At 42.7% G+C, this 24857-nt stretch overlaps 1 protein-coding gene across 1 annotated transcript in view; it reads left to right on the top strand.

Annotated features, from left to right (window-relative positions):
- The first annotated feature begins 14513 nt into the window (after positions 1–14513).
- LOC115025543 (cadherin-18) overlaps positions 14514–24857 on the top strand; it is a 72179-nt gene continuing 61835 nt past the window's right edge. The window contains exon 1 of the mRNA XM_029457878.1: positions 14514–14782. The gene's annotated coding sequence lies outside the window, so the exon portion shown is untranslated. The remainder of the gene's footprint in view (positions 14783–24857) is intronic.

Genomic DNA, 24857 nt, shown 5'->3' with positions numbered 1-24857 from the left:
GTGAGGATGATATCCAGCGTCTGTGTTGCATCACAGCGCTGCAAGGCTGTTCTGGTGGGGGGGGTGGGGGGTATTATTGATCATGCTGGTGTAAGGCAACTGGCATGAAGTTCACAACCAAGATACTGTAATTCTCCAATCTTGATCTGGATGCTCTCTGTAGAGCGCCTCCAGTATTTAAGTGTTATTTCCGGAGGTCTAGATTTCTCGGGCAGCGAGACACTTCATCCTCAGCCGTGGGGGGGGGGATGTTGTCTCTTGATCTTTCGGTCAATAGAGCGACCTCTTGGAATCAGTGTCAAGGGCAGCGTTTGACCTCATAAACTCACATTGATTGCATGTTATTAAATGTTTACAGCCCTTGTTAGTGAAGCACTTATGTTTAGATTTATGGGACTCCACCTCCAGGGTTTGGAGAGGACAGTGTGCTGTGTAGACTTTCTGGATATCCACAGATCTACTGGTGGACCAACCAAACAAAGCCAGAGTCGGTGACCTGACTTACAAGCACTGCTTGTTAGGGTGGGTGCAAAGCTTATCCCACGGGATCCTCGCTGCCTGGAGGCCATATTTAGCAGCAGACGCTGACATGCTTGACCTCTGCCTGCGAGACACACAAGCTGGATTACCTGTTGATACGCTCCTGATTCTCTAATCCCAGATCTGTCTCGCAAAGATTAGCACTGAGGAAATCAACCACATGCAAGACTCAGAAGTGACAAGCCCTCACTGCTGCCCAACACCCCCCACCCCACTGTTTGTTAATATTTATTTTCTTGAACCGCACTGAAGCCGGCTCTTAGTAAATAGCTTCTGGAGCCAGTGGCTTTAAAATATTCATTGAGCTATTTCCAGCTTCCCCAAACATTGCTCTCATTAGATAATGATTTTCCCACGAGCAGGGGAAGGAGGGAAGTTGTTTGTTGGGTTTCATCAGAAGAGAAACACCACGGACTTGTCATGTTTACACCTTTGCTTCAGCTGCTATATTTCACCTTTAAACAAGAGTTTTTGAAAAAGTTGCAATTGTCATTTTCAATCATGTTTCCCGTTCATCCACAAACTGATGTTTGATGACACAGAGCTCTTGTTCCATTACTATAAGTATTAGTATATACTATCGTTGGCAGTACCTTCATCTCTATTTGACGTGTGCACATTCAGTTCTGTACGGTCACACTCGTGCTAACGCTCCTGACCTCAGGCTCACATGCTTTCATGTGTTCACTGAGAGGATTAACAACCTACTTCTTGTTTGCACCATGTTCACAGCTCTGTGCTGCACAACTATTGTGACACGCTGGTCTGTTGTCCGCTGCTCTCTTCCTCCATCACACACGTGTACATTGGATGAAATGAGCACTTGTTGCACCCGACGCTGATGCATGTTCTCAACACTGCACGTCTGTTGGGTCGGGCTGATACTGTGAAGTCTGAATTTAGCATAATATATTTTTAGACGCATTTCTTTGAGGCTCTTGTGAAGAATGGCACCAAATAAAAGCGTAAAGTAAAGCTTTGATTATCTTATATACATGCATTGGCACGACAGACATGAAAGGGTGGACATTCCCCACCGTTAGACAGGAAGTGGCAGATCAGTAAAGCTTGTTTGACATCTTCTGCTATAATGATTATTTGTTAAAAACGCATCCGTGGAGAAAACTATGCAGAAATAATCCCATTGGATTGGCAAATAATACAAATACAGTATTTATTATTAACATGGTCTTTTAACACACATGCAATGTGCTGCTTTTTGCTTGTGTCACATATTGTATGCATTTAGAGTACGTTGGTTACAGAACATAATGCCGCTGCCTCCTGAGGAACACACTGTGTGGGAGACGGAAACTAAAGCACAACCCGTAAAGATCAAGAAGCTTGAAACATTTGTGAACAGTCTCACTTCTCAGTGGGAGAGCATCTTGTCGCTGCAAGATTATGGAGCCTCATTCTCAAAGGAAAAGAGAGTGTATTGTGCCAAAGCAGACATGACTGAAGGACAAAAGGATTCTTTGTATATCGCAGTTACATTGCAGATTTAAAGCGTTTCTGATCTGCACAGTAAATGTTGCAGAGTGAACTAAACTTCTTTTTAAAGATAACTTTGTGCAGGATGTCTTCTTCAATCCAGACTTTTTGCTCAAAATGCAAATGTGTCTTCACTGAGTGAAGGAAAAGTGTGATTGCTATATAGTTTAAATATGAATATGTTATGAATAAAACAGTTTGTCTATATCTATTTTATCAACTCGATTCCTAAAGCGCACTCCGTCGGGCTGCCTCCATTGATTGTCTTTGCTTGCTCTGTCACCAGAAGCCAACACAAGCGTAAACTTCTGTGAAAAGTTAGAACTTGTCAACGTGTGAGGACATATAATTGGGGTGGAATTTATTCTCTGTGGATTTTTTTTCAATAAGAAAAGTATAAAACGAATAATAATGAGCCTCGATTCTGAGGGCCGGAGCTTCTGTTCTGTGTGCACGGACACCTGTCCCACCGGCCAGGCTGCGTGTTCATGTTCAGGGTCAGTCATGCGTGTGCGTGCGTGTTCCCAGCAGGTACCGGCCATCTCTGTTTATAACTCTTTTCAAACAGAACTTGTACCATGTGTACTCCACATGAGGCCGGCTGGAGAAATATGAAAGCGTCATCGAGCTGCTGAAATAATCGGATTAGTTCAGTTTGTTATTCAACACATTTGAAAGTAAGGAACTTTTATAAACATATGAATTAGAATATAAACGGGTACAACTTGTTTTCTGTCATTAATGACCTCGTAAACACGTAACAGCGACATTCCTTCACGAGAAGATTGAGGGTCTTCAGTGGGAGTTTGTAAAGGATTCAGTGCTTCTGGTTCTGTGTGATCACATCCTGTCTGCGACCCTCCAGTCCTGTCGTCTAACACAGTTTGAGAGACGCAGGTGTTCTGTCTGCTCTTCATGTGAATGACATCTGACAGTGTGGATCTCCACTGAGCACCATGGTTCGGGCTTCAGGCTCCTTTCTGCTCAGCTCGTCTGCACAAAATCCCTCTGAGACATTGAGGTGGTGCTGCTGTAGGAAACGCGTTTGTCACTTTGTGTTTTATCAAATGCTCTTGACTCAGCATGATGAGAGAAGCTCTTAAAGTCACGACCAAAACGTAACTTGCATCCACGCCAGGGATGTATTTGAACTAAGTGTGTTTAACCACCTGAGAGGGGGTAACAGATATTGTGAAGGATCCTCAGGCTGCTGTGTGTGGGCCCCACACTGACACACAGGCTGACTGGGACTTCTGTGGTAAAAGGACATTATTCTAATTGGTCCCTTGACTGTTACAATCCCCATGTGTCCCTGCAATCCTAAGAAAATATTCCTGTTTCAACTGTCGCTATATATTACCTTCATGTTTTTGAATGGTACACAACAGCCACTTAAAGGTTTCTCTTAGTTAGCGAGGGGACGTGCGTAGTACTGATCAGCACGATGAGTGCATCTGACATCTTTGCCTAAAACCGCGTCTCATGAACTGTAAAATAATCTATAATGTTAGCTGCAATATAACATCTAATTCCCAAAGCTTATATATCTATCGAGTCGGGTTAAGGGGTTAAAAATAGTATAGCCTAGTGAAGCTGAAGTGCAGACAGAGCCTGTGTGCCAGAGAGTGAAACCTTTTGACCCATGACTTTCAACCATCCATAAATATTACTGGCTCTTTCTTTCCTCACAAAGGTCCCCGAAGAGCTTCCTCCTCCCAACTGAAGTCTGAAAGATGCAGGACGACAATTTAAACACGTCTGGCGTAATCTTTTGATTCAGGGGTGTCAAACTTATGTTAGTTCAGGGGCCACATGCAGCACAATCTGATCTCAAGTGGGCCGGACCTGTAACATCACAGCATGACAACATATAAATAACAACAACTCCACATGTTCCCTTCGTTTTAGTGCAAATACATTCTGAAAATGTTCTAATTTGATCTTTTTACAAAACATTATGAACAACTTTATCATTTACACACGTGTGTTACAACGTACTGATCACAGTGTGTCTACAAAGGCACAAAACATTTTGTCACAGGTATCTGGAACAGCATTCAACTCATTTTTACACTTTGCAAAGTCATCCCGCCGGCCGGATTGAACCCTCTGGCGGGCCGGTTTTGGCCCCCGGGCCGCATGTTTGACACCCGTGGTTTAGAATATGGTGCTCATTGAGTTGGCACATATCGAGTAGTTGACTCTGTAGAGACAGAAAGAAGAGGGTGACGTTGTGTTTTCACTTTATAGACTAAGACAAAGTAGAACCCTTGAACTTGGTACCAGAACGTATTCATGAGCCAAAGAAGAAGCCATCACATTGTGGAGCGGATACACATATTAGTTACTGAAAGTGCTACTTAAATAAAAAGTATTACAACCTGTGATGCTCCAGCCCAATAACCCCTACAAGGAAACATTGAAACTTCCACAGAAACTAGTCCAACCGCTCACTATAATACACTTCTGCGTGTTATATTCTCAATCTCTTCCAAACACTCATAATTGAATCAGAGTGGCGCTAAATGCTTAGTTTATTGACAACAATATAAAAATGGAGCCATGCAGCATCTCAAAGTTGTTCCATACAGTGTTGAATTTTGTATATCCTCGATCTAGAACTCTGCATCTTCATAGTTCAATGTGCATCCTTGGCAGAACTCTGCAGAGTCATTCTCATTCTGTAAAGCCGTCACCTTCACCTCTTGAAGTTCATGATCTGATTTCATCCTTTTAAGAATGTCTTTTTGCTGCTTTGGTCAGAAATATTCTTCTCTATGACCCTCATTGTCGCGCACTAACCCAGTGATTTATTATAGAAGCGCAGGTTAAGCAATATGTGCGCTTTGACAGAGCTTTTCTACACACACACACACACACACAGTAATGCATGTGTGGAGTAACCTCTCCTGCATGTGCATGTCAATGTGGTGCAACTTAGTCATAGATATTCACTAGTACTGGCTGCAGCACAAGGTTGTTGACTCAAAAGATGAAATGAATCCACGTTTCCAGCCTTAACTTCTGCAGCAGCATCCTTCCTAATGCATCACGTTGACCATCATCCGCCAGGCAGTCTCTCATCCAGCTATTATTATGGATGATTCAATGCCTTGTGGTCACTGTGCCTGCCCTCATATTAAAGTTCCGACTTGGATTTCATCCGCAGCTGCAGTGCACAGACTTAGTATCGATCACATCAATGATTCAAAGGGCAAAGAGAGTCACCAGCAGCCGAGCAATGACAATAGCAAACATATTAGTATTAATAGTGGTTAAATCTAGGGAGCCCTTTTAGTTTTATTTACATTCATGGATGATGAGACACCCATACGCTGTCGTACTTACTCCACACAAGGATTTAATAGGTGGAAATGGTGTTGTTTGCTGTAACTCTGCGACTCTTTGTGCAAACAGCAAGTTTGTCCAATTCCATCATCCATCAAATAATGCAGCCCTCTGTCAACAGGAACCAGGAGCTCAATTCACTTCTGTGTGTTTCTGGAAGGACACTCACCTGAAATGAGCTCCTGAACTTGCTCACAAAGCAGTCGCTCACTGCGCTGCAATGTATACAGAACTCACCCCATCACCCGTCAATATGTCAAACAGATAAGAGCGGCAATCTATATAAGAGATGATACGTTTCATGGCTTGTACTGGACGTACTGTAGAAAACATCTGCGGATGCATCCGTCTATACTTTTATGAAGTGCGAGTGATCTCATGCATGCGTTATAAATCCTGAGATTTGCAAATGTTTCAAAAAGTGATAGTTGAAGCTCATCACTGGGAGAGTTTGAGATTTAACTGAAACATTAAGAGACAGAGAAGTTGACAAATGTCTGAGATATGAGGCAGCTCTGTTGGCCTGATGAGGTGCTCATGTTGTGTAAGAAGATCTCTTATGATGTTGCTGTCACACTGAAATAGTGTGTTTGGGAACTTGACCGTGCAGACTCATTACTCTAGATATAATGAGGCCCATAAAAACCCCCGTTTAACTCCACGACAGAGCGACAGAGAGAGAACTCTTTGCTTTTACTTATCAAACCTTGTTGTCCTCGATGTTCATGCGTAATACAAAAAGTTCCACATTAACTGTGCTGACGACAAACAATCTGCTGCTGTTAAAACCTCTGTGCAGAAACCCATAGGATGCACGTCACCTGAGTTAATCACATCAACCACTGTGGGGCTGTTGCTGCCGTCTTTTTAGAGACAAAATATTGCATTGCAATATAAATATCATGTATTTATTTGTAATCCTTTTCCATGCAAAGTAGCTGAGTATACATGCCCTGCAGAAACAAGGCAACAGAGTTATTAATAAAACAACAAGGCACACACTCAGCATCAGTTATGAAGTAATGCTTTACCTACAATATGTGCAGTGAGTACTTTTCTACACATTTACATATTAAAGACCTTCTTAAATAAGCACATAAAGTGCCATGTGGCTTTAATACTTTCCAGAATTTGATTAATTTTGAAAAAGTAATTGTCACTTTTGCTGCTGCTGTGTCACAGGTCACAGAACTGTGAGCCCGTCCTGATCGGGGACTGTGGGTCTGTAAATGAGATCTCCGCGCATGAGAGGACAGAGATCCTCGGGGCAGCCAGAGGCAGGAGCACACGGTGCAGGAGAGTCTCCAACAGTAACCTGCAACACATGCATACTCTGTGACATACCGTAATAATTCCATCATCTGCCTGCAAACGTCCCATCACTCACTCTCATGTGAGCACGCGACAGTACCACGCGACGTATCTAAAAGTGGATACCTCATCTCCGTCAAATGTTAAATAATTCATCCACAGCTACATGTGAGTCTTGTGAGACAGAGAGTATCCCTGACGCAGGTGCACGTTGGGGAGGGTTTGGATACCATGTTACACAAATAGCAACGTGACCTTTCAATAGTTAGACGCAGAAAAACACCACACTTGTAATGTTTGCATCCTTAGTTAGAAGTCTAAATATACGACACATCAAACGTAATGTTTAGATTAGTCCCTTCATTATTATTATTATTATTAATATTGTTTTGGCATAGTGAGTTAGTGTTGCATGCTGGAGGTGGAGCTTACACTTTATGGTCACAAGTATATGGACACCCACACAAATTAAAAAGTTACACCCACATGTGATTGTTGAGCAGGCTTTTTCAAAATGATACGTCCACTTGCCGCCACAGCAGACTCCTCTCTTCTGGGAAGTCTTCCCTCAAGACTCTGGAACCTGGCTGCAGGGATTAGCTCCCATTCAGCCACGAGAGCATTAGTGAGGTCGGCCTCTGCTTTGGGGCGATAAGGTCTGGCTCGCAGTCTGCATACCAGTTCATCCCAAAATGTGTTTGAGGGAGTTGAAGTCCTGTTTGTCAGCGAAGAAGATCTTTCCCACAGGAGGACTGAGGCATCAGTTAAGGGAAAGACAGACACTGTTGTATAATATAGTTTGTGCAAAGGAAAAGTTCATTATTCCACTTTGAAATGAAATGAGGTTAAATATTAAGTAGATTAAAGTAACTTTGGAATGTAAACACAGTTTTTAAACGTGAACATAGAGGCTCCGGTCTCCCTCATATTCCTGCAGCCACTCGTCGATGTGTCTTCACAATGTTTCACAGAGTGTCCACTCATTGGAGCTTCATACGATGTGAATCCTCCACTGGAGGAGGCATCTCTTCGACCCTCCTGCAGGTTGTGCGTCCTGCAGAGAGACCTCTGACCTTCAGCTCGACCTGTTTATTCTGCATTATATGGAGCTTTTCAAGGTTATTGCAAACCATCGACACTCTGCATCGTTTATACATTTCACGTCACGACTGTGAAGAATCAACTCTTTAGTATGCCACTTTGACAATAAATCATAATGCATCTTATTCTTAATGCGTAGTGCTCCCGGACCGCAGACCATCCTCTATTATTCATTCAAGCAGTTTGTGATGCTTTATTTTCCACTTCCAGCTTCTCAAACGTGAGGATTTGCTGATTTCTCAGTCTTACAGCCTTGTGTGGAGAATATATTTGGCTATTGGACTTTTGCTTGGACAAAACAAGCAATTTGAAGGTGCCAGCTTAGCATTGTTCAACCTCGTGTCCTAAAAATAATGCGTATGTGTTACTAAATACAAACTATATGCAGCTATTATGCTTCTCTCAAAATGTGTTACTAAATACATTTTGAGAGAAGCATAATAGCTGCATATAGTTTTCTGGCGATGTTTGTTTGTAGTGCTGCAGTGTATTGTTGTTCCACAGAGTTTGTGAGGACACATAAAGCACAGGACCTTCTCAGTATTCAACCAGGATCTCCATCTCCCCCCGAACGTATCTGAGAGATCTGAGTCTCCTCACAATCATTATGCTTCACGTTCCAGCAGATAGTACGTTAAACAAGGGGACATGTGTTGTCAGTGAATTCTTTTACAGATATTTACTACAATACAATCATTTTGGATGTTTCATTATTATAGTAAACCAAAAGAAATACAAAATGCCAACAAGGGCAGAGACATTAAACACTAGAATCCACCTGGAGGACGATACAAAGAACGCATTATGATCAAATACAAAAGCGAGAGCAGGAGAATATTATATACAGTAGACATGAAATATAGTGTGTTAATAATAGATACATACATACAGAGGAACAATGTGACGCACAAGCACAAGCTTTACAAATGTACTCATCATGGTTCTTTCAAAACATATTGTTTACACGTAGAAGTATCATTAATATATATATATATTAATATATATTAATATATCGTTAAGGAGACAAGGTTGTATTTTATTCAGAGTGTTTTGAAGCTTTATACACAGACTGGTGAACAATAACAGAATACAACGAGTGGCTCTACTTTAAAAGCAATCAGCAGTTCATTTGAAAGACTTTTCTACACCTCGTTAATGAATTAAATGTCTTGACCCACTTCTGTGACGTGTTTTCATCATCAGCTCTGTTCTCCAGTTGGAGTGCACTTGGCCCGGCAGGAGTTTTAACTCTTGACGGCGTCTCCGTCACTCACAGCACGTCCTGTGTTTGGTCACCAGTCAGAGCGACGGCGCCTCTCGATACACGAGGACGAAGAGACGTGAATCTGAAAGTCAATCTCCGTCAGGTGCTCCAGTCTGACTCTTTCTATACGAGCTGCATGTAAACTTCCCCCTGTGTAAAACACATTGACTTTTGACATCCCCCCCCCCCCCAGCAGGCAGGGCTTGTGTTTGTACTGTAAATCACATTATGGGAATTCATAATTAATGAGAGCATAACATGTGGGTTGGGAATATAAAGACTGTGTGTATTATATTCATCAGCTGTTTTCATTCATGCATTAGGTTAGAAAGTTATATATTCAAACTATATCTTATATATACATATCCCAAAATATTAACCGTAGCCATGCTCATATGTAATAAAGCATTGTGCATGACTCTTGTTCCTGTGACTCTTGTGCCTGTGAGTCTGCATATTCTTCAGCGAGACGTTTGATCAATTCTAACGAGGTAACAGTATGTTTTCAAAGTCTGCAGAAAAAGCATCTATTTGTTTGATTCCTGCGCAGCAGTTTGTTGAGGCTGGGGAAGTGCTCCGGGGTAACAGTACTCACAGTATTCTCCACTGAGGGAGGAGGAGGAGGAGGAGGAGGAGGAGGAGGAGGAGTATATGGATTTGTAATGGCGGGGTGCGGTGTAACCTTGATGCGCGTCAACCACATATAAATTAGATGTGTTGCGGGAGGCAAACACATTGCCAGTCCTCCCCTGCAGATACGTGTCTCCCAGCTCCAGCAGAGCCCGCTGCCTTCACCATTTGTCTGTGTCCACAGCAGTTCTCGTGCACACACACACACACACACACACACCCAAACCAGCAGCTTGAAATGAGATTCACTCAAGTGCGTAATCCCTCAGTTCTGCTTAGCTGTGATTAATTGACCAAATATTTCGTATATATGGAGGGTCCACAGAATCAGCTTGCACCATTTAATAAAAAAAAACATTCAGTGCATCGCAAAGAAATGTCCTCGCAAGTTGAAACGCTTACAAACTCGTCCGGGCGACACATCCTGATCTTAAAAGCTCTTCTTGCAATTAGCCCCCCCCAGCAAAATGATTCACTGACCTGTCATTAAAAACACGTGAAGGAAATAGACATCATGGAGAGAGATGCCCCGTCGGATCGATACCTCACTTCCCCTGAAAGCTAAAGCATTTGTGTTTGCAGAGTTTCACACTCATGTGCTGTTTGTGCAAGACGGCTCTCCTGACCCTCATTAATAAAGCATCAGGGACATATCTGCACTTTGCATCTGTGTCACAGGTCAACAGCCGGTTTACTACTGTTTGTAGTCAATTCAATGTGAAATTCATACGCTGTGCTACAAGCTACAGCATCACACCGGGACTGAAATGAAATCCTGTTCCAGTGAGGGAAGACTGCGAGAACGTGGAAGTGTGTGACATGGTAGTGTCGGGTAATTGACAGGAAGTGTGATGCACAAAGGATGACAGCTATTAGTACAATGTTTTCTTTGCTACCTACGTGGGATTTTCCCGCCGTAACTCATACAGTACATCTTCATGTGACTAAAGCATTGCTTCTGGATGATGTCCAGAGTCTGGCAGCCGTGTTTGATGGACGTACAGTGTTAAAAGGAATAAGGAAGGAGCTGTGGCCTCATACCTTAATGTGAGATTCTAGGCACTGAGATATATCTATTCTGAATCTGCATAAAAGTCTATGTGCTGGTAACCACAGGAAAGAAATGTTCAAATACGCGAACCAATCAAAACTTTTGCACAGTGGCTGGTAGAATACTGATTTGGACTTCCCAGACAGAGTCTGAGAAACACAACCCAACTTTTACTTTGCTAGCAGTGTTTCAAGGTTATAGGCAACACAGACGCTTGGTGAGGGTTTGAGAAAGGTCGTGACTTAAAAAGACAACATTGACTGTTGGTCTGAGGTGCGTCAAACTGCATTTTTATAGTTTATTTTGCAGTCATAGTTTATAACCGATGTATTACATTCATATGTAGCCCATGGAGCCAGGACGTGCAGGGCTGCCTGTGAGAAAGTCTGGTGTATAAAGGTACGACCACTGTTCCTAATTGTGACATATGTTTTGTCATGTAACCCAAACCAGGATGTTTTCATGAACCGAACCCTGAACAGGTTCTGCGCTGCAGGTGCACTGATTGCTCGAGTTGCTGGACAAACGTAGGAAAACTAAATCACTTTTTAGAAGATTTTATACCCCCAGTTTCTTTCACACCCTGACATGTGGCTGTAATGTGAACTATAAACATCAGGTAATGCAACTCTTTATTTTCCTTTTAGTGCTGAGAATGAAAATAGCATTCTGCAGTTTCAAGGAGAGTCATTACTTTGTTTTTAATATGCTGAGCACATCCACTTTAGCGCGTGTTTGAAGCTGCACGCCAGCTCTGGACTGGAGACACAGTTGTGTTGGCAGGAAGAACTAGGCCTGGATGATAGATGAAGCTGGAGGCAGTGTGCTGAGGAGCCTCTGACGTCTTTGAGACCCCTGCCTCTCCATGTCCACTTCCTTCTACCTCTCATCCTGCCACTCTCCTCCTCTTCTCTGATGCCTAATCTGTCTCCTCAGTAAGCACACTCTTTAGTTTATAGACCTTCACCCCTCCTCCATGATGCATCATCCTCCATTCTCCTCATGTCTCCTCTGCTGCCTAATTGATGGTTGAGCACTAACAAGTTGCCCTCCCTCCATCTCTCCATCGTGTCCTGGTCCTGAAGGGCCTCTCCCTCCCTCCCTCTCTCTCTCTCTCCCCGTCTCGTGTTGTCCATCTCCTCATCCTTCACCCCCACCGCCCCTCTCAGTGCTCTGTTCATTATTCATTAAGTTTCCCTTTGGATCCAGAGAGAGCAAAAGCATGGCTGAATTCATGGGCAGACTCAACAGCAGGCCCAAGGGTACCTGAGCCCAATTAATGTGTGTGTGCATGTAAGAGAGGAAGGAGGAGAGAGAGGTAGAAAGAGAATGACTGACCGACAGACTGACTAAATGATTGACAGAAAGAAATAGAGAGAGAGAAAGAAAGAGTGAAAGTCAAAGAAGAAGAGTGTGCTGCAGATGAAGAGAAGTTCAAAGTGTAAGTGGGCTTTGAAACCGGAAACGCAGTGAACCCAAGCTGGGAAGGAAGAGCTGGTTGCAGGAGGTGGTTGTATTTTGAAACTAAAACGAGGTTTGCCTAGCAGAGAAGTGGGACGTACGAGAGGACTGGAGGTAAACATGTTCTGAGACTGAGAATCTGAATGTGTTTAAAGTTTCTCAACACAAACAGCAGAGGGATTTACCTCCACACAGCTCGTTAGCCGTTAGCAGCTAACAGTGCTAACAGCTAACAGTGCTAGCAGCTAACAGTGCTAGCAGCTAACAGCAAGTAACGGCAACAGTGCTGACAGAGCTAACAGTGTTAACCTGAGGGGGTCGCTAAAAACGTCGTGGGAAGGGACGGTGACCCCTGAATAAGCGCAGAGCAGCGGCCATTAGCTAGTCCCTCACGTCTACTTAACAAAGCACAGAGAAGCTGGAACTAAAACACCTTCAACATGTTATTGAGGACCTGATCTTTATGTGCTGCAGAAGAACATATGTGCTGTCAAAAGACAAGATCTGCTGTGGCACTGCCTGTCCATGCTGTGCTTTTGAATCTGAGCATTCACAGCTCTCCGGTCAGATTATGGCCGGACACCGAACCTTTCCAAAGCCCCAGGGGAACACACCCTGTGACAGACTGTCAGCGACACCAGATGTGGTGAAACATAGAGAAGCAAAATGTTTTTTATAGATGCATACATGGCTGCAGATAGATTTTTCTGCTGATGCACTCTGTCGTCTGTCGTCTGTACACTGAAGCTGTTGTTTACATCAAGTGGCTGAAAGGATGCTGCAGCTCCACCACAACTGGACGCTGACATCAATTTATTATCCATCTTAGTTTTAATAAATGATTCATGATTTGGCATAAGACGCTTTGCATAACAATAAAGGTTATGAAAGAAAATCAAACCTCATGTGCTCCACTAGCATCCTGTGTTCTACATCTTTATGAAGGTGAACTTTGATCTTGTTGTGCTTAAAACATATCTGATCAGGTTGTGTTGGAGCATGTGCAGCCCACCATGGTAGCCAACATGTTTTTCTTAACTATTTAAAGCTACACTATTTTCTTCTTCAGGCCAAACAAGCAAATTAAACTTCACGCATCCTCAGACTATGTTTCCCAAACTGCACGGCTTCCATGTTGACCTCCCTCTTCTTACTCTCCTGAACCCACCGGAGTAATTGGAAGGTTTGCTTTGCTGATGGTGCTATTAAGGATTCGGAGGGATGAAAGTAACTCTCTTTGAGACTGAAAAATCTCAACCAGATAACCTAAAAGACACTTTATGTTTTCAAGAAATATTGGATTGTTATTCTATTTATGTCTGAATATATAGATAGAATCCCCGATTTCCATATTTGTTAGTAAAAACAAAAACATAAATGTGGATGTGCCTCAACCTCATAGATGCAGGTTATGAAGGACACATGCCATCCCCCAAACACATGGCTTGGGGGAAGAATTATTAATGCCTAATTATTTCCACTAACATTCTTCCTTATTTCTTTGTCTGGACCTTTTTTTAAAGTATATTACTGAACAATAAAAACCTTTCCTCTTAAAAATCTCCTTATCGTCCTGTGCACTCCTGCACTACAAGTGTAACCCCATCAGTCCCAGCATCCGCTTCTGGCACATTCTCTCGACATACTATAATATCTCAGGTTCTTATGAGCAAAATTAGCTTCCACACTCGTTGTTATGTCCCCTCCTGGTGAGACGTTATGGAGATCCATGCAGCGCTGTAAAGACTCCCCTCAGTAGTCGGCTCTGTTGTCTAATAGTTTTTATTATTTTCTTAACTATTCACATCCTAGATGTTGACCTTTGACCCGTATGAAGTCCGAGGTTGACACATCTTCAATGCAATATTTCACATAAAGTATGTCTTCATTTTAAAACAGTCCCGCTCAATGGAACGTTTTAAAATGAGAAAAATCAAACATTACATCCTGCAGCTTCCATGGTGTCACTGTGAATTTCTGTGAGTTTGTGCCAGTAGATCTGCAGTTTTCTTCCCTGTTGAAGCTCTCTATCCTACTGGGACAGTCAGGGAAGGTAGGCTGTGTCTGCCGCTGTGTGTGTATGTAAGAAATGAGATAGGGATAATGTATCGCTTCCTGATCACTATCTTATATAATCACGTGATAACAGAGGAAGACAGGAGCAGAGCAGGAGAAGGAGATAATGGAGAGAGAGGTAGGGGGAGGCACTGGGAGGCCGGTCCGAGCCTGATAGCCATGGATTGATCTGAAAACCGACCAATCGGGCGCCTTCCACGGCCTGAGCCGCCGCAGTAGCCGGGCAGGATTGGAGGATGCTTCGGAGGAGAGATGCGCACACATGCACCGGCTCGGCTTGCTCGTCCCCTCGCCCGCACACACACATACACACACGGGGAGAGAGGGAGAGTATCGGCTCTTCGCAAGCCGTGCAGTCAAGCTCTGCCCTGGAGAGGATGGCAGCATTACTTTGCAACTGAAGGAGAGACGCAAGGAAAACAGAAATGAGGAACAAACTCAAACTCGTGCGTCTTTTTCGCCGTTATTGAGCTGCCATGTCTGTTCAGGGGACTTCATGCGGACAGGTAAGAGAGAGAAATAAGTTTGTTTTGCTCAGAGCTGTTATCGATATTAGACTGTAAGTTTTGCATGTTCACCTGTGCGCGTGACTGTCTTTGGCGCGCGGGCGTGTGCCCCCGCCTATAGGGCTACTGTGTTGTTTGACAGAGCTGGTAAATGAATGAGATGTCTTGTGTGGAACAGCATGCTCGTGAGCGGTGAGTCTGACTGCGTTTGCAGCTGCGCCCCGTGAAATGATGCACGAAGAAAGAAGCAGAAAAGTGCGCAATTCCTCTCACTCATTTTTTTGGCTATGCTGATTGTATTTAGCCTCTTTTGTCCTGGTGTGTTGTTGCGCACAGCGCCTGGAGTTATGAATGATAGACAGGCTGCTACAACAGAGTGGGAGTTGGAGGCTATCCGATCCTTCTGATGCGTGTGCCGCACCAGGGTAGGCAGACTGAAATTTACGCGCACTGCAGGAAACAGGGGTCCACTCTGACTGCAGCCTCTCTAGGATAAAAGTCGAGGCTTCCATATCCACTCTCTATAGCAGAGGGAGGAAAACATAAAGACGGGCTTTGAGTTGAAAGACATGTGAATGCGATGACAGTCGTGTGTGTATAAAGAGCCAGGAGCCAGATGCTTAGCTGTCCCTCTTAATGTTGTATTGATTGGCTTCTGGTGAGCACAGGGACATTGTACGGCTGCCAATCTTCAGCATTTTTTATATTCTGCAAGGTGATCACCTCCCTGGTGTGTTTGCAAATGTTTAGGAACAAAGATGGCATGTGTCATGTGATTCAGTAGCATGTTGTTGGGCAAAACAATAAAGAAGTGTGATGTCCCCATATAGCTGAATAGTTTACAGAAGGGCTGTACTATATGAATCATTTGGCTGCAATGGGCTCTGACATTGAGGCAGACAACATGAATAAATTAATGTTATTTACATGTTTGATCAGAAACACCGTGTCGAGGGAGACATTTTAATGGTTATTTCCTTTAATTGGGGCCTGGGGACATTTCTACTGTAGGAGTTATTTATGTGGCTACACAATATTAATATTTTCATAATCACCTAATCTGTAGATTCAGCTCATTTATTTCTTACTTCATCTATACTGTCATAAATGAGTAAAAAGTCCATCACAATGTTCCAGAATCAATTTACAATAATGTAAACGGAAGCCTCACCCAGCAAATGTTAGCATTTTTGATTGATTCATGTCTTAAATTATCAATCAGTCATCAAGCATTGGTGAATTTCCAACACAATAACATTATGCATTATGTATTGCATACCTGTAGGCTTGTGTGGCATGTACTGAAGGCATACGCCTCAGGAGGCCCCCTGATGTTCATCCATCATCCATCCTTTCACTGGTAATTTATTCCCATGTTCGAGCCATTATCACTCACATTTCCCACATTTGAAATGTACAGGGTTGGAGGATATAAAAGCAGCAGCACTATATAATTACTGACCTAAACTTTAAATGAACCATCACACCGGCTAACGCATCAACAGAGGCGAGGCTTGCAAAGTTGTGTTAGCTTTGGAAGCAGACTGACTATCATCTAAACAAAACGTGGCAGCTGATTGATCACTTCGATTTGAGATTTACTACGTCATTAAATGTCTTCAGACCAGTGGGACAGTCTGGAATTGCATCACAACATATGAAAAGCTGCACTGGCAAAAGAAACAAACAATGTTTAGGAACAGGAAGTGGGGCTCTTAGTAATGACTCCAAAGCCATTCACATGTTAGCAAAGCCAAAAGAAAGGCCTTCAGATTGCTTCGTCAGTCTGACCAACAGAGAAAACAAACGCGTGAAAGTATCACATTTACATCGGTTCTGCAGAACGCTGATCAAAGAGATCCTTTGGTCTGGTAATCGTCCAACCAATCACCAGACCAAATGATCAATAAGCCGATAGGAATCTCATCTCCAGTTCCTTCTGGCGTCACTGACTTGTAGGATCCTCCACCAGAGTCCCAAAGCAAACTGCACATGTTCTGAAAGGACAGAGGTCGCCTCACTACCCTTTATTAGATACTCTTTGTTGATATAATAGTATGCGTGTTTCTCCAGCCTGTGGACATTTCCTTGTTGGAAAAGGGCACTGAGCTAATTACACCATGATTAATCTAACTCAAGACAGCAACTCAGGAAGATGTCTGTTTTACTTACAAACCGACTCCAGTGTTTGAATATCACGTTTGTAATGTCGACATCGTGATAACGGCATTAAAGGCCAAACTGTACATGTTAATCACTTGAATCCCCGATTCGACGGCAGTTACACAAACCCTAACCTGACGTGTTGCGTCAACTCGAGTGTAAACAATTCTCACTCTCATGACATTTGCCTGCAGCAGATCAAACATGTTAAAACGGTGTGTCTTCCTCAGCATGGTGGGACATTGCACCGTAAAATAACAACTTGTCAAACTCGATCACGCATTAGCAATCATTGTAGACATGTTTGTATTTAGTCGCTTAACGCTACCGATTGTATCTTCAAGGCCGAAAATAGACGTGAATGTTAATATTAACATGCATTGCACTTCATCTTTTTTACACACACAGATTTATTTGTGTGGCTCTGCTGCAGTCTGAGAACATAGTGTTGAATAGCCAACCTGTTCTCCACACTTCCAAAGTTCTGGCTGAAACATCGTAATTCCTCACTAAAGGATGAACATGCTCTGGGTTGTTTGTATTTCTTTAAACCAATCCCAATCCCAACCTGCAAAGAAGACGCCTCATAAAACACGACCCTCGCTAGCTCACTGCAGATGATGGGCAATGCTTTGAATATGAAACTTTTTCCATAACCGGTGGGCAAACAAGCTTACATAGCCAGACCTATCTCCACACTTCGCTTCTGCAGTTTGTTGTTGTTTTTTCAAATAGCGACAGGGATTTTGGAAACAGTAACACACAGAATGCTGTCTGCAAATAGGCAGGCAGTGGAAGGCTTGTTTGCAGTTTACTACTGATAAACCCCCTGATGATGTCACGGTTTTTCTCTATCTTGCTTTGGGCTTGGTGACTAACATAAATCCTCTGTTGCAAACTGGCGGTGTGGAGTGAAGTTGCATTATGGGAATTGTAGGACCCAGTATTTTTGGAGCTGACCCATACTAGGATTACATGTCAGGGCATCTGATGCTTGGATTCCTCTCACAAGTAACCCAACATCATACATGTAGAATACTAATATAACAATTTAATAATTCAAGAAGCACCAGTCAATAAGACCCTGATAGTAACGCTTTCTCTTGATCGTGCAAAATGAAGCCTTAAAGTCACGGTTCATGCAGACATGCTTCAGCCCAGGTATCTACATGGTGATGGCCTCCATATTGAATTCAATCATATCAGCAGCGGACTAGACAGGAAAAAGAAGAGTGGGTTATTGTTCCAACAGCGCAGTCGAAGGGCCATTCAAGAGATGAATCATGCTCTCCTCCAAACATCAACAGTCTCTCCACAGACAGCAAACACAACGTGGTCATTCGATGTCTGTCCGCTAACGAAGGCTGACAATATTTGGGGTTTTCTGCAAGAAGGAATGAAGCTTTGAAAAGACAAGTGTTCATCGGTCTTCTCCGTCACGCCATCTTCTAAATCCAGGATGCGACAATCCTTAAAATAATCCCCTGCGTTTAATGCTGCAGTGTGATGGTGTTGTGTGGTTTACAAAGATAAATGATGAAGACATGCTGTCATTATATTCTTATCAGACGTGCTCCCCGATGAGAATGTACACCCACACACACACACACACACACACACACACACACACACACACTGAGCATTAAACGTGCACAAAGTAAGTCAGTTCGTCATCTAAGTGTCACCCTGGTAGATGACGAGCGGGGCTTGTTTTGGTTGTTTGAAGAAATAATAAAGAATGATTGTGATTGGTGGTTTGCTGAACTCTTAAGTTGTACTAAATTATGTTCTAGACTTCTCCTGTAGATTAGTCCTGGACAATGAGAACCATGCAAGTTTGTCTTTTGTTGCGTGTTTACTTGACATCCTTCAATGTGACTGTTGCAATGTCAATATATTGTGCAGCGCCACCTTTGCAAAAGAAAATCTAACCATCACTTAATATTCTCTCTGGTTCCTTCTACCTGTGCTGCTGCTTTAGTCAAGAATCAAACAGCGTCACAGACAGTATATGACTATATGAACGAGGCGATGAATGCTGTGCATGGCCCTTTAAAACTAAAAGATTCAATAGTATTGACATTCAAGTCCGATTGTCTGCTATCCTTTATGATCTTCTCCTGCCTGCACCTTCTGTATGTTCCACATGACCAGGTGTCCAGTCAAACTGATGCCACTAAAGATTTTCAGTGACATTGTTTTGAGTAAAGTACCGACATTGATCACACTGTCTGTGTGATACTATTTGCGACTGCAATGGTCTGTTATCTAGTTATCAATAAAGTGGACTTGTCACCATCAGATTTATAGAAATGATCGACACACATTCTGGTTGTCAAACACAACTAACCGTTTTGTCTTTCAATGTCAACATTTGTGTTACGGGTCAATACTCTACAATACATTTTTCTTTTGGCTTCCTGCCTTGTAGTTCCCTGTTGGGAGTGATGCACATTCGCTATTCAGTCCCATCATCTTACTGCAATGGAAGGACTCTGTCTGTATGTATGTTTGTATGTCTGGCCTTCGATTTTCTCTACAACTGATCATTGCTGAGGACTCAGCGCTGTGTTGCGTGCAAGCTCTGGAAATCTAAGGGACATATTTATTATATGTGTAATGTACACACTGTAAAGTGTTTCGAGAGGCGACCCCTATTAACTGTTACCTCTCGAGGGTCGTGGGTACAGCTTCCTGTCCGCCTCTCTCTACAACATTAACTGTTACACCGCTGATTGCATGCTAGGTAGTGGGCAGTACGTCTGTACTTATTACAGTACAAATAAATAAAAAAAGCCAGGCAAAAATCTAAGGGACATATTTATTAGTAATGTTCTCGATTTATACAATCGACTTCACACAAGACGGGTGTTTTACTCAGGACTGGTTTGGGGGGGCGGATGTGTCTGGTTGGCTATACTAACACTGCATGAATTAGCCTCTTTATTCAAAGCAGAACATATTCTCACACTGAGATGAAATTAAACTAATGCAGATAAATTAGGTAAATAAAATATTTTCTTTCTTTCTTGTGGGGGCAATGAGAGGGGAAACACTGGGAGGCCACGCTGTCAGCACTAGTATTGAATAAACATCCAGGGTCATAAAACTAGAGAAGGGTTTTTAAACCCTTATATGGTTGAATTTCTGCATTGAAAAGTCACAGTGTAAGAATGAGCTGTGAAAGCTTTGGTCATCATCTTATGGACCAGCTGCTTCAAGAGACTTAAATAGTTCTCAGACAAAAAGCGATGGCCAATCAGACGACAGGTGGTAAGAGGTAGAAGGTGTTTTCCATGAACTCATCAGTAGGTGAGCAGGTGTGGTGAAAAGGTCTAATCATGCAGAACACCTCGGAGGCATGTGGCTTTGAGGAAAACAAAATGAATTCAGTTTTCTTGAGTAAAACCAAACATTGAGACGTGACTCATCCTTTAGGAAGTGAACTATCTGGTCATGTATATTTAATTCTCCATTGTCATGCAGCTTTTCCTTTTTTTATTTAGACTTTCATTTCTTATTTTGGGACTTGGAGCAGTCTGCTTCATGCTGACATTATTGCACTCTGGGTTTCTTCAGTATGGGTGGAGTGATTCATCTCCTGCTCTTACTGTCACTGACACACAGGCAGAAAAGTGTTTCCTTAAAGAACACTGTGCACCGTGAGAGGACGTCTGGGCTTCATCACGGCAGAGAATATTCATGAGGCCATTGTATCAGCACATTGTGATGTTGACCTCATGAAAACAAACAAAGTCGATCCTAATTGGATAAAATAAATGAATGATTACAAAGTCTGACAGTTTTGAGGATTTCTTCATTTATAATGAGTCAAGAGCTTACTTGATATAATATTACATCTCTGTAATAAGTGGACGCTGGAAACACGTCAACAAAGTCTGCAACACATCGCTCTTTAGGGTTTTAGTAGAAACACGCGACATGGCTTGAAGGCCGTATGGCACAAACTATGCATCTGTTGGCCATTCGTTTTTTGTAAGTACGTGTTACGCTATCGATAGGCTCTGTATATACAGTACAGTGTTTCCCCTAGGCTTACTGCTTTGGAGGGGTGCTCAATGTGCGACGGGGGAAGGGGGGTGCGTGCGTGCATGGCACGGTTTCTCTTTAGTTCTCTCCTGTCAATGTGAAAAGTGAGCACATGACACTGTGTGACAAGGCCGTGAGTTCGATTTAGCTTTGTGTTGTTGATTTTGAATTATGTAAAAATATAAAATAAGACCTTCAATCAGTATTTGCAGTATGTTTAATTAACACGTTGACAGTAAAATAATGAAAAGAAATGCATCTGCAGAGGGATGTAGATGAGAATATTGTCTTTCTGAACATTAGTAAGTTTTATGGGAATAACGTCTTTGCAAACCATAAAACAAAAATGTATTTGATTGCCAATATGCTGCATGAATAGTTAATGCACATTCAGGGGTTGGGCTTCCGTCTCACATTTGCGAGTGTTTGCTCTGAGACTTTGCCTTTTTTTTTTAAATAGCTCTTAAGGATGAACTGTCATTATGTAATCGCTGCACATTTCTGCCGGGGATCCTGAGGGCTGCCTCCAAGTGTTTCATTTTGTTCTCTGCCTAAAAGCATCAGGGTGGTGGGGGTGCCTTTTGGTCACATTTTGGAAGTTTCAGCTTCTTCAAGGGACAGCCTATGTTTTATTCACCTGGGCGCGTCCTTTATCATACTTATCCCCCTCTAGATTTACATTCTGAGCTTCAGGCAGTTCACTAACACTTTTATACCCAACAGTGTACACAGAATAAACCTCTAGGAGAGCAGAATGTAAGTGTTTGTAGACAGTATTGAGATTAAACTAGTGTGATGCTGCAGTTTCTCTACTAGTTTTACTCTGTAACCCATAGTGTGCAATCTTTGGACTGAAGGTTTCCTAAAGTATTTTCCTCCTTCAACATTGAGAGACATTTTATACACTTCCTCAAAATATGTCTTTCAGTAGAATATGGACTCATGTCGTGCCAGAGAGAGAAGGAGTCATGTTCGTTAGATGTTGGTGTCACAGTGCAATGGGAAATCCTGATATGTGGCACTGATAAAACATTAATGTGCTGTGCGCCTGTCAGACCTGCTCACCCTTCGCGTGCAGCCTGGACGCTGAAATGTGAGAGAGATGTTAATTGGACCAACGCTTTATGAGAGTGAGAGCAGCGGAGATGGACAGGGTGTCCCTACTGATTCACAGATCTGGAGGTGGATGAGAGGCGAGCCGCGGGGGAGGGCTGTCCGCCAGAGTGAAGACGGCAACTGGAATGTTAATGCTGCTTGAATACTTCTGCGAAAGGTTGAGTTTCAACGCCTTGTTTTAGATACAAGCAACAGTTAACCTATATTCTTGAGGATTCTTCCTCTCCCAACATGGATGGTGTGTTTTAGGACCGAGAATCGTCTTTTCCCTCATTTTCTATCTTTCAAGACGAGATTCTTTGCTTTTTCTTTGCTTCTATTTCGATACATTTACACTCAAGTAATAGAGAGTATTTCCTAATTCATACTGTCAGTCAACACTGACTGTACTCCCCTTGCACTTGCAGCAGTGTGTAAGCAGATCTTCTTAGAACTGTCTCCAGAACTGGGATTGAACCATTCACTTTGTAGCAACATCTGCCTGCTTCCTGCCCCGAAGACTGTGCTTGTAAGCACACTGTTGCCAAACTGTCAAAGCATGTGCCAAAGTGTCAGACGGTTCTCCACGTATTCAAATGAATCTCAACAACCACCTTGTGCCAGGAGCCCAATTTCAAGCTTAATATGCAGCTAATACCAGAACTAGTATTTAAGTTTGTGGAGCGCGAATACAAACAGAAATCCACCAATTAGAACATTTAGTGTTTTGCTTTGAGTCGAATCAACAAATGGAAAAACTCCCAAATCGATCAATCAAAGTCAAACAGTGAAGGACAAACAACACAAACACAGAGTCAGAGTAACCCCACTGGTGATTTAGAGGAAATACATTGTGGAATCATAATTTCAATCCAAGTGAGGAAGAAACGATTCTCATTTTGCTCAGAAATGTACTTTTTAAATCTATTATTCTCTGTTTTTCATCAATTAATCAGACTTTTATCCAAATATGGACTTTAGTGCAATATTTATTGAAGGCAAAATATGTGTCCACATACCATTTTGACACATATTGTGCTGCAGATATGTCTCCAAATGAAGACTGGTGCAGATCCTCAATGATCATTTTAATATATTGTTCAATGAGAATATTGGTAAAACATATTTCCTCCCAATCATTCAGCCCTAGAACTGCACTACCCTTAACTTTTTACAGCATTTGTTAAGATTTTTAAAAAAAAAGAAACGCCGGCATGAAAACACTTTTATCCCTCCGGCCCACACAACATACTGTTCGCTCTGCTCACACATCTCCAGCCTATTCTTTATTTGCACAATGCGGTGGCTTATTTGTCTGTTGCGGCTCCTAACACCCCCCACAAGTCTCTGTAGGCACTTGAAAAGCAGTATGGCGAGCATCTGTGAAACCCCCAAATCTCTCGCACTTCATCCTCTCACGAGGGAATCTACCTGGCAGCGAGAAAGCAAGCTTATCTGTCTATGAAATGCTAATGTGAATAGCCTCAGCCGCACTTTGTGGATGAGAACACACAGGGCCCTCTCCTTATTGCAGGACCCACCTGCTCTGTGTTTTAGCGTGTGTTAAATGCTGAAACCTGCCAAATCCTGCCGGCCTCATCCTGAATTTAGACTTCTCAGACATGCAGAGAACCAAGACAAATACATTTCCTCTCTGAATCTACCTTGTGTCTCTTTCTCTTGTTCTGTTTGACACAAGATGACTTAAATCCCTAAAGCGTTAGATGCTCTAGTAGGACAATTCTTTCTCAAGAATCCTAATAATTGATTAATCATTTATCCATATGTTAAAGAATATATTTGTTTGTTAGGAAAAACAACAGATGAATCAATAAATGATCATGAGTTGGAGCCCCACAGCCAAGCGTGTGCCTGTACATTGCACATATTGCTGATGGAGCATCGTGTGGATGTTGTGCGTCAGCCGCTGCAGTGAGAGAAAAGCTAGATGATGATGATGCGAGTTGAAAAACGGTGTTTTTTCCCCTGCAGTGGCCAGCAGATGGGTGCTGTCTGCTCCATCCTGGCACTCCCGCTGTATGATTAGAGCTCAAGAATCCAGCCATTAAACACGCAACAGATGGGACATTTTCCATCTTCCAACCCGCTCTTATTAAACAGCCAAACAACATATAGTGGGGTTGACGAGTGCAAGCATGTTTTGTCATTTGACAGAGGAAAAAAAAACCGGCGGCACTCATACTTCACAGATATAATTAAGGTTGTTTAACTTGGCATGTTAACACGAGGAGATGAAACCATCAGAGGCTTCCCGCTCTCATCTCTGCAACCTTTACTCTGCTAAGCCCTGTCAGGAGATGTGTGTTTGGGTTTGAGGTAATCAAAGCTGAGGGTTAGGACAGATGGTGTTTGGAGGGTAGTGTACTGGAAGGACAAGTCGCTGTTGACTTTAGGAGACATGGTGGGAGGGGGTGACTGACACACCATCCTGCCCACATGACTCAGTGGGAGTCATTACTGCTAATTACCTTCAGGCCTAATCTGTGTTTAAAAACCTGCTGCTTAATACTTTTAATTACCCACAAGAGTTGAACAAAGATTGAAATGCAGAGTTGGAGCATTTGTTTTGTTTCTGCATGTGTCGGATGGAGCGATTATTACAACATGTCATATATTCAAGCTCGGATGACTAATTGTTACGTCAGTGTAGTCCTGTATTTCCTGGACTGTTCACACAGAGGGCGTTAAATGTCCTCGTACTCACAAGTTGTTGTTTGACAGCCAAGTATTTTCTTTCTGTTTTTTG

This window comes from Cottoperca gobio, chromosome 20 (genome assembly GCF_900634415.1).
Source record: "Cottoperca gobio chromosome 20, fCotGob3.1, whole genome shotgun sequence".
NCBI lineage: Eukaryota > Metazoa > Chordata > Actinopteri > Perciformes > Bovichtidae > Cottoperca > Cottoperca gobio.
The sequence above is the reverse complement of the archived record's forward strand: the minus strand, read 5'-3'. Positions and strand labels throughout refer to the sequence as shown.